Source organism: Nyctibius grandis, chromosome 18 (assembly GCF_013368605.1).
Source record: "Nyctibius grandis isolate bNycGra1 chromosome 18, bNycGra1.pri, whole genome shotgun sequence".
NCBI classification, from domain to species: Eukaryota; Metazoa; Chordata; class Aves; order Nyctibiiformes; family Nyctibiidae; genus Nyctibius; species Nyctibius grandis.
In genome coordinates, this window is record NC_090675.1 from 11,767,604 (window position 1) to 11,775,866 (window position 8,263).

General features: G+C 50.6%; 1 long non-coding RNA gene across 1 annotated transcript; it reads left to right on the top strand.

Annotated features, from left to right (window-relative positions):
* On the top strand, positions 1–622 carry LOC137671871 (uncharacterized). Its single transcript, XR_011049457.1, has 3 exons — positions 1–313; positions 408–460; positions 558–622. It is a non-coding gene; the product is annotated as an uncharacterized lncRNA (long non-coding RNA).
* Positions 623–8,263: the final 7,641 nt, after the last annotated feature.

The window sequence follows — 8,263 nt, forward strand, 5'->3', positions numbered from 1 at the left end:
ATCTGCGTGTGCGTGGCTCGGAGCTGCCCTGCCTGGGGGTGTAGAGTTAGGGGTAGATGGAATAGCGATAAGTGTCTATATATCTAAGGTGTTGAGGCTTCTACGTGTAAGGCTTAATGTTTGAATTACGTATTTATTTTAGTGGCACGCTGTAGTTGGGCTGGAGATGGTATTCCTTAATGGGAACGAGATGTCTGGAAATATTAAAGTGATGCTCTGCGTTCAGGTGATTTGTTCATTATTGTCTTTGCAGATGCAGAGGGACGAGCCGTGCAGGACAAGAGAGGAGAGGCGAGCGGAGCGCCATAAGAAGGTCGGTCGCCGTGTGGTGTTACAGGGAAGATGACTGGTGGCGATACGCCTAGATTATGGTATTTCTGTGTTTGTTTTTTTTTTTTAATTTGAAGGTGCAAAGCGATGAGCGACAGGGTGTACAGGCACAGGAGCTGACTCGGGCGAGGTGAGCACCGATCGGTGGGCTGAAGCGGCAGTTATTTTTGAGGTATTGTATTGGCGGCGCAGTCATAAGCAGCATGTGGTTTTTTTTGGTTTTACAGGTGATGTGCAAGAGTCAACGTGATGCCCTAAACTGGCGGAGGCCGGACAGGCAAGTTGTAATGGTAAAGGTGTGCTAGAAGGGGAGCGGCACGGGCAAGCCATGGTTTTTGGCAGTATCTCAGCCCGTGCCTTTTTGTTTGTGTTTTTGCAGGTGCTGCCCACAGGCTCTGGGGAGCGAAGCCACGTGCGAAGGAGCGGTCCGAGAAGGTGAGGCGGTCGTGGGCCGCGTTGGTGTGTAATAGGAAAGTATTAAGTGGCCACTCAGTGGAGCGTTTCTCCTTGGTTTTGCAGGTTCTGTGCGGGGCAGCCTTTGGACTTGGATGAGCATTTGAGGTGAGCTGGGTAGTAGAGAGTAGGAGCAGGGGGCTGGTGATTTCTTGCCAGTGGCACGGTAACTTTGTCTCTTTTGGTATCCTAGGCACCACGAGCGACGACAGCCACAGCGTCCGAGTCTGGAATCGGCACGGAGCAGGTGCACGTAATGGCACAGTGCATCCGAGGTGGGGGATGATGTGGGGAACGGTCTGTGTCAGATGTGATGCTGACTGACGGCCTTGTTGTGTGTGGATTGTAATTTTTTTTTTTTTTTTTTTGCAGGTGATGAAGAGGAATCTGGTGATTGCAGGATTCATGCAGTGGGCTGATTCTATTTTTTCTTTTTGAGGATGGAATTGGACCCTTGGCTGTCTGAAAGGTAAGTTGAGGCACTGGTGGTGGGGAGAGGTTGGGGGAAGGAGCAGACAAGGTTGGCACTTTCAGGAAGCGTTTTTCCAGTTTTAAAGTTAGTGTAGGGGAGAGGGCTGTCCAGGAACAGTACTCTTTAGGCAGGCTAAGCCAGAGGGTTTCTTTTCAGCACAATGGTAGCGTTTGCCAGGCCAGGGCAGTTCCAGCCTACGTGTGTTTGTGTAGTTCGTGCGGATTGTCTCGTGCGTCTTAGCACTTCTTCAGGTCTTGATGTCTTGTTTGTGCTCAAGGAGCACGCCATCCCTGGAGTCTTGAACACCTGTACTCATCAGTGTAGTGCCAATCAGGCACTTTCTTTCTTTTGTAACGAGATTAAAGTGTGGTTCGGGCTTCCATCTTGCAAGTTTCCAGACGGTCCTCTTCTGCGGCGTCATTGCCAGCCACACGAGAGGCTGTGCTTTCTAGGCGTCTATTTGGACAGACTGGTCATTCTTATGTGCATCCTTAGGTGGTGAGGTCTTGAAGCCAAGCTTCTTGTGCATACATCCTCTCAGTTTTGAGAGTAACTTCTTGTCACGGGCCATGACGTTCTGCTTTCTTTCTGGGGTCGCCATAGAGCCTCCTCACGTCCCCGTCACGGTCCTGCAGGCGGTCTTCCCTCGCAGCGTCTTCTTCTTGGGCATCATCATGGTCGCTGAGAGTTTTCTCTCATCTTTGACGCACCTAGTTTCTAGCGTTCTGTGTAGCATTGGACTCTCTGTGTGTGTGTGCATGCATGTGTGTGTGTGTGTGTGGCTCGGAGCTGCCCTGCCTGGCATTGTAGAGTCAGGGGTAGGTAGAATAGCGATCAGTGTCTGTGGTTAATATGTTGATATGCCTAGACTGTTGGGGTAAAGGTTATAGAGTCATCTCGGACAGATTAGCTATCTGCAGCAGGTGAGGACAGAAACTTCTCTAACATTTTGAAGCTGCAGAGGAGATATTTGGAGCCCTCTGGGAGAGGCAGCGAGAGGGCTAGTTGGGCAGATGGGATCTCTAAGGTGTTGAGGCTTCTCTGTGTAAGGTTTAATGTTTGAATTAATTATTTACTGTAGTGGCAGCCTCCAGTTGGTCTGTGGATGGTATTCCTTAATGGGAACCAGATATCTGGAACTAGTAAAGGGATGCTTTGAGTCCAGGTGACTTACTCAATATTGTCTTTGCAGATGCAGATGGACGAGCTGTTCAGGACAAGAGAGGAGAGGCGAGCGCCATAAGAAGGTGGGTCGCTGTGTGGCGTTAGAGGAAAGATGACTCTTGGTAATATGCCTATTGTTGCTGATTTCACTGGGATTTGGTTTTAGTTTGTGTCCAGGCATGGTGATCAAGGCCCTCAGCAGTTAAATGCAGGGCAGCTGACCCTGAGTGACCCACAGGTGTTTTCTGTTTCATTGACATCAAGCTCACTATAAAACAGAGGGCTTGTTGGGAAGAGGTGGGGTTTTTTCCTGCTCTCCTTGCCTCTCCTCCCTCCTCCCTCTTCCTTCCTGTGATTCCTGGAGCAACTTGTCAGTGATCTGTGGATGAGTATACAGTTGTTTGTTTTGTGTTGTCCTTTATGTTGATTTCTTCCTTTCATTAAATCTGGTTCACTTCATCCTACTAAGTCTCCCTTTTTCCCAGTGCCCTTCCTCATTTGGGGAAGCGACATTGGGAGAGAGGAATGCTGCTGATGTTTAGCCCCGGTTGTGAGCTAAATGAAAACACTGCCTTATTGTATTTCTTTTCTTTTAATTTGAAGGTGCACAGCGATGAGCACCACGGGATACGGGCACAGGAGCTGACTCTCGGGCAAGGTGAGCACCGATCGGTGGGCTGAAGCGGCAATTATTTTTCAGGTGTTCATTGGCGGTGCAGTCATAAGTGACCCGTGTTTTTGGAGTTTTACAGGTGGTGTGCAAGAGCCAACGTGGCGGCCTAAACTGCCGGAAGCCAGACAGGCAAGTTGTGATGGTAAAGGTGTGTGAGGAGGGGACCAGCACGGGCGAGCCGTGGTTTTGGGCAGTATTTCAGCACGTGTCTCTTCGTTTGTTTTTTTGCAGGCGCTGCGCACAGGAGCGATGCCACCTGCTGGGGAGCGGTCCGAGAAGGTGAGGCGGTCGTGGGCCGCGTCAGTGTCTAATAGGATAGTATTTGGCGGTCAGTCAGTGGAGCGTTTCTCCTTGGTTTTGCAGGTTCTGTGCGGGGCAGCCTTAGGAATTGGATGAGCATTTGAGGTGAGCTGGGTAGTAGAGAGTAGGAGCAGGGGGCTGATGATTTCATTAAAGTACCACAGTAATTTGTTGTCATTTGGTATCCTAGGCACCACAATCGACGACAGCCGTAGCATTCGACCGTGGAATCGGCACGGAGCACGCGAGAGGGATGCCACGGTGCATCCGAGGTGGGGGATGTTGTGGGGAACCGTCTGTGCCAGATGTGATGCTGACTGACAGCCTTGTTGTGTGTGGATTGTAATTTTTGGGTTTTTGGCAGGTGATGAAGAGGAACCTGGTGTGAGTGCAAGATTCATGCAATGGGCTGATTATATTTTTTCTTTTTGAGGATGGAATTGGAGTCATGGCCATGTGAAAGGTAAGTTGAGGCACTGATGGTGGAGAGCGGTGGGGGGAAGGAGCAGACAAGGTTGGCTCTTCCAGGAAGCGGTTTTCAAGTTTTAAAGTTAGTGTAGGGGAGAGGGCTCTCCAGGAACAGTCCCCTTTAGGCGGGTTAAGGCAGGGGGTTTCTTTTCAGCACAATGGTCGTGTTTGCCAGGCCAGGGCAGTTTCAGCCTACGTGTGTTTGTGTAGTTTTTGCGGCGTGTCTCGTTCATCTTAGCACTTTCTCAGGTCTCAATGTTGTCTTTGTGCTCATGGAGCACGCCGCGCACCTCAGCCGGCATCCCTAGAGTCTTGAACACTTGTACTCATCAGTGTAGTGCCAATCAGGCACTTTTTTTCTTTTGTAACGAGATTAAAGCGTGGTTCGGACTTCCATCTTGCAAGTTTCCAGACGGTCCTCTTCTGCGGCGTCATCGCCAGCCACACGAGCGGCTCTGCTTTCCAGGTGTCTATTTGGACAGACCGATCTTTTTTCCCTGCATCCTTAGGTGGTTAGGTCTTGAAGCCAGGCTTCTTGTGCATACATCCTCTCAGTTTTGAGAGTAACTTCTTGTCATGGGCCGTGACGTTCTGCTTTCTTTCTGGGGTCGCCATAGAGCCTCCTCACGTCCCCGTCACGGTCCTGCAGGCGGTCTCGCCTCGCAGCGTCTTCTTGGGCATCATCATCGTTGCTGAGAGTTTTCTCTCATCTTTGAGGCACCTGGTTTTTAGTGTTTCGTGTAGCATTAGACTCTGTGTGTGTGTGTGCGTGGCTCGGAGCTGCCCTGCCTGCGGGTGTAGAGCCAGGGGTAGGTGGAATACGATAAGCGTCTATGGTTACTGTGTTGATATGCCTAGACTGTTGGGGTAAAGGTTGTAGAGTCATCTCGGATGGATTAGCTGTCTGCAGCAGGTGAGGACAGTAACTTTTGTAACGTTTTGAAAGTGCTGAGGAGATGTACATAGCCATCTGGGAGAGTCAGAGAGAGGGCTAGTTGGGCAGATGGAATCTCTAAGGTGTTGAGGCTTCTCTCTGTAAGGCTTAACATTTGAATTAATTATTTTCGTGGCAGGTTGTAATTGGGCTGTAGATGGTATTCCTTAATGGGAACGAGATATCTGGAAGTATTAAAGTGATGCTCTGCATCTGTGTGACTTATTTATTATTGCCTTTGCAGATGCAGAGGGACAAGCCGTGCACGACGAGAGAGGAGAGGCGAGCGGAGCGCCATAAGAAGGTGGGTCGCTGTGTGGTGTTACAGGGAAGATGACTGGTGGAGATATGCCTAGATTATGGTATTCTTTCTTTCTTTAATTTGAAGGTGCAAAGCGATGAGCGGCACGGGATACAGGCACAGGAGCTGACTCTCGGGCAAGGTGAGCACCGATCGGTGGGCTGAAGCGGCAGTTATTTTTCAGGTGCTGTATTGGCGCCGCAGTCATAAGCGACCTGTATTTTTTGGGTTTTACAGGTGGTGTGCAAGAGTCAATGTGGTGCCCTAAACTGCTGGAGGTCAGACAGGCAAGCTGGGATGGTAAAGGAGTGTGAGAAGGGGAGAGGCACCAGCGAGCTCCGGTTTTGGACAGTGTCTCAGCACGTGTCTTTTTGTTTGTGTTTTTGCAGGTGCTGCCCACAGGCTCTGGGGAGCGAAGCCACCTGCCGAGGAGCGGTCAGAGAAGGTGAGGCGGTCGTGGGCTGCGTCCGTGTCCAATAGGAAAGTATTAAGTGGCTACTCAGTGGAGCGTTTCTCCTTGGTTTTGCAGGTTCTGTACGGGGCGGCCTTTGGACTTGGATGAGCATTTGAGGTGAGCTGGATAGCAGAGAGTAGGAACAGGGGGCTGATGATTTCTTGCCAGTGGCACGGTAATTTTGTCTCTTTTGGTATCCTAGGCACCACAAGCGACGACAGGCGCAGCGTCCGACTCTGGAATCGGCACGGAGCAGGTGCACGTAATGGCACGATGCATCCGAGGTGGGTGATGTTGTGGGAAAGGTCTGTGCCAGCTGTGACGCTGAGTGACAGCCTTGTGAGGTGTGGATTGTAATTTTTTTTTTTTTTTTTTTCAGGTGATGAAGAGCAATCTGGTGACCGCAGGATTCATGCAATGGGCTGATTGTATTTTTTCTTTTTGAAGATGGAATCGGAGTCCTGGCCGTCTGAAAGCTAAGTTGAGGCGCTGGTGGTGGGAAGGAGGAGACAAGGTTGGCACTTTCAGGAAGCGGTTTTCGAGTTTTAAAGTTGGTGTAGGGGAGAGGGCTGTGCAGGAACAGTCCACTTTAGGCAGGCTCAGGGAGGGGGTTCCTTTTCAGCACAATGATAGCGTGTGGCAGGCCAGGGCAGTTCCAGCCTACGTGTGTTTGTGTAGTTTGTGCGGCGTGTTTCGTGCGTCTCAGAACTTCCTCAGGTCTCGATGTCTTCATTGTGCTCAAGGAGCACGCCGCGCACCTCGGCCGCCATCCCTAGAGTCTTGAATACCTATACTCATCAGTCTAGTGCCAATCAGGCACTTCTTTTCTTGCGTAACAAGCTTAAAGCGTGGTTCGCTCTTCCATCTTGCCAGATTCCGGCCGGTCCTCTTTTGCAGGGTAATTCGCTGCCAAACGAGCGGCTCCTCTTTCCAGGCGTCCGTTTGGACGGACTGGGCTTTATTCCGTGCATCGTTAGGTGGTGAGGTCTTGAAGCCAGGCTTCTTGGCATATACATCCTGTCTGTTTTGAGAGTCACTTCTTGTCACTGGCCCTGATGTTCTACTTTCTTTGTGGGGTCGCCATAGAGCCTCCACACATCCCCGTCACGGTCCTGCAGGCGGTCTCGCCCCGCAGCCTCTTCTCTTTTGGCGTCGTCATCCTCGCTGAGAGTTTTCTCTGATCTTTGAGGCACCTTGTTTGTAGCGTTTCGTGTAGCATTGGACTGTGCGTGTGTGTGTGTGGGTCGGAGCTGCCCTGCCTGCGGGTGTAGAGTCAGGGGTAGGTGGAATAGCTATAAGTGTCTATGGTTAATATGTTGATATGCCTAGACTGTTGGGGTAAAGGTTGTAGAGTCACCTTGGACGGATTAGCTGTCTGCAGCAGGTGAGGCCAGTAACTTCTGTAACCTTTTGAAGGTGCAGAGGAGATGTCTGGAGCCCTCTGGGAGAGGCAGCGAGAGGGCTAGTTGGGCAGATGGAATCTCTAAGGTGTTGAGGCTTCTCTGTGTAAGGCTTAACATTTGAATTAATTATTTTAGTGGCAGGCTGGAGTTGGTCTGTGGATGGTATTCCTTAATGGGAAGCAGGTGTCTGGAACTAATACAGGGATGCTTTGAGTCCAGGTGAATTACTCAATATTGTCTTTGCAGATGCAGATGGACGAGCCATGCAGGACAAAAGAGGAGAGGCGAGCGGAGCGCCGTAAGAAGGTGGGTTGCCGTGTGGCGTTAGAGGGAAGATGACTGGTAGTGATATGCCTACGTGTCCTGATTTCATAGGGATTTGGTTTCAGTTAGTTGCCAGCCATGGTGATCAAAGCCCTCAGCAGTTAAATGCGGGGCAGCTGACCCTGACTGGCCCCCAGGTGTGTTCTATATCACTGACATCAAGCTCACTGTAAAAGAGGGTTTGCTGGGAAGAGGTGGGGTTTTTTCCTGCTCTCCTTGCCTCTGCTCCCTCCTCTCTTCCTTGCTGTGATTCCTGGAGCAACTTGCCAGTGGTCTGTGGATGAGTATACAGTGGTTTCTTTTGTGTTGTCCTTTATATTGATTTCTTCCTTTCATTAAATCTGGTTCACTTCATTCTTATGAAGTCTCCCTCTCTTTTTCCGTATTCACTTCCTCATTTGGGGAAGGGACATTGGGAGAGAGAAATACTGCTCATGTTTAACCCAGGGTGCGGGCTAAACGAAGACACTACCTTATTGTATTTGTTTTTTAAATTGAAGGTTCCCAGCGAGGAGCGCCACGGGATACGGGCAGAGCAGGGAACTCTTGGGCAAGGTGAGTGCCGATTCGTGGGCTGAAGCAGCAGTTAGTTTTCCGGTGTTTATTGGCGGTGCAGTCGTAAGCGACCCGTGTTTTTGGAGTTTTACATGTGATGTGCAAATGTCAACGTGGCGGCCTAAACTGCCGGAGGCCAGACAGGCAAGTTGTCACGGTAAAGGCGTGCTAGAAGGCGACCGGTAGGGGCGTTCCGTGGTTTTGGGCAGTGTCTCAGCACGTGCCTTTTTGTTTGGTTTTTTGCAGGTGCTGCTCAGAGGCTCCGGGAGGTAAAGCCACGTTCCAAGGCGCGGTCTGAGAAGGTGAGGCGGTCGTGGGCTGCGTCGGTGTCTAATAGGAAAGTATTAAGTGGCCACTCAGTGGAGCGTTTCTCCTTGGTTTTGCAGGTTCTGTACGGGGCAGCCTTTGGACTTGGATGAGCATTTGAGGTGA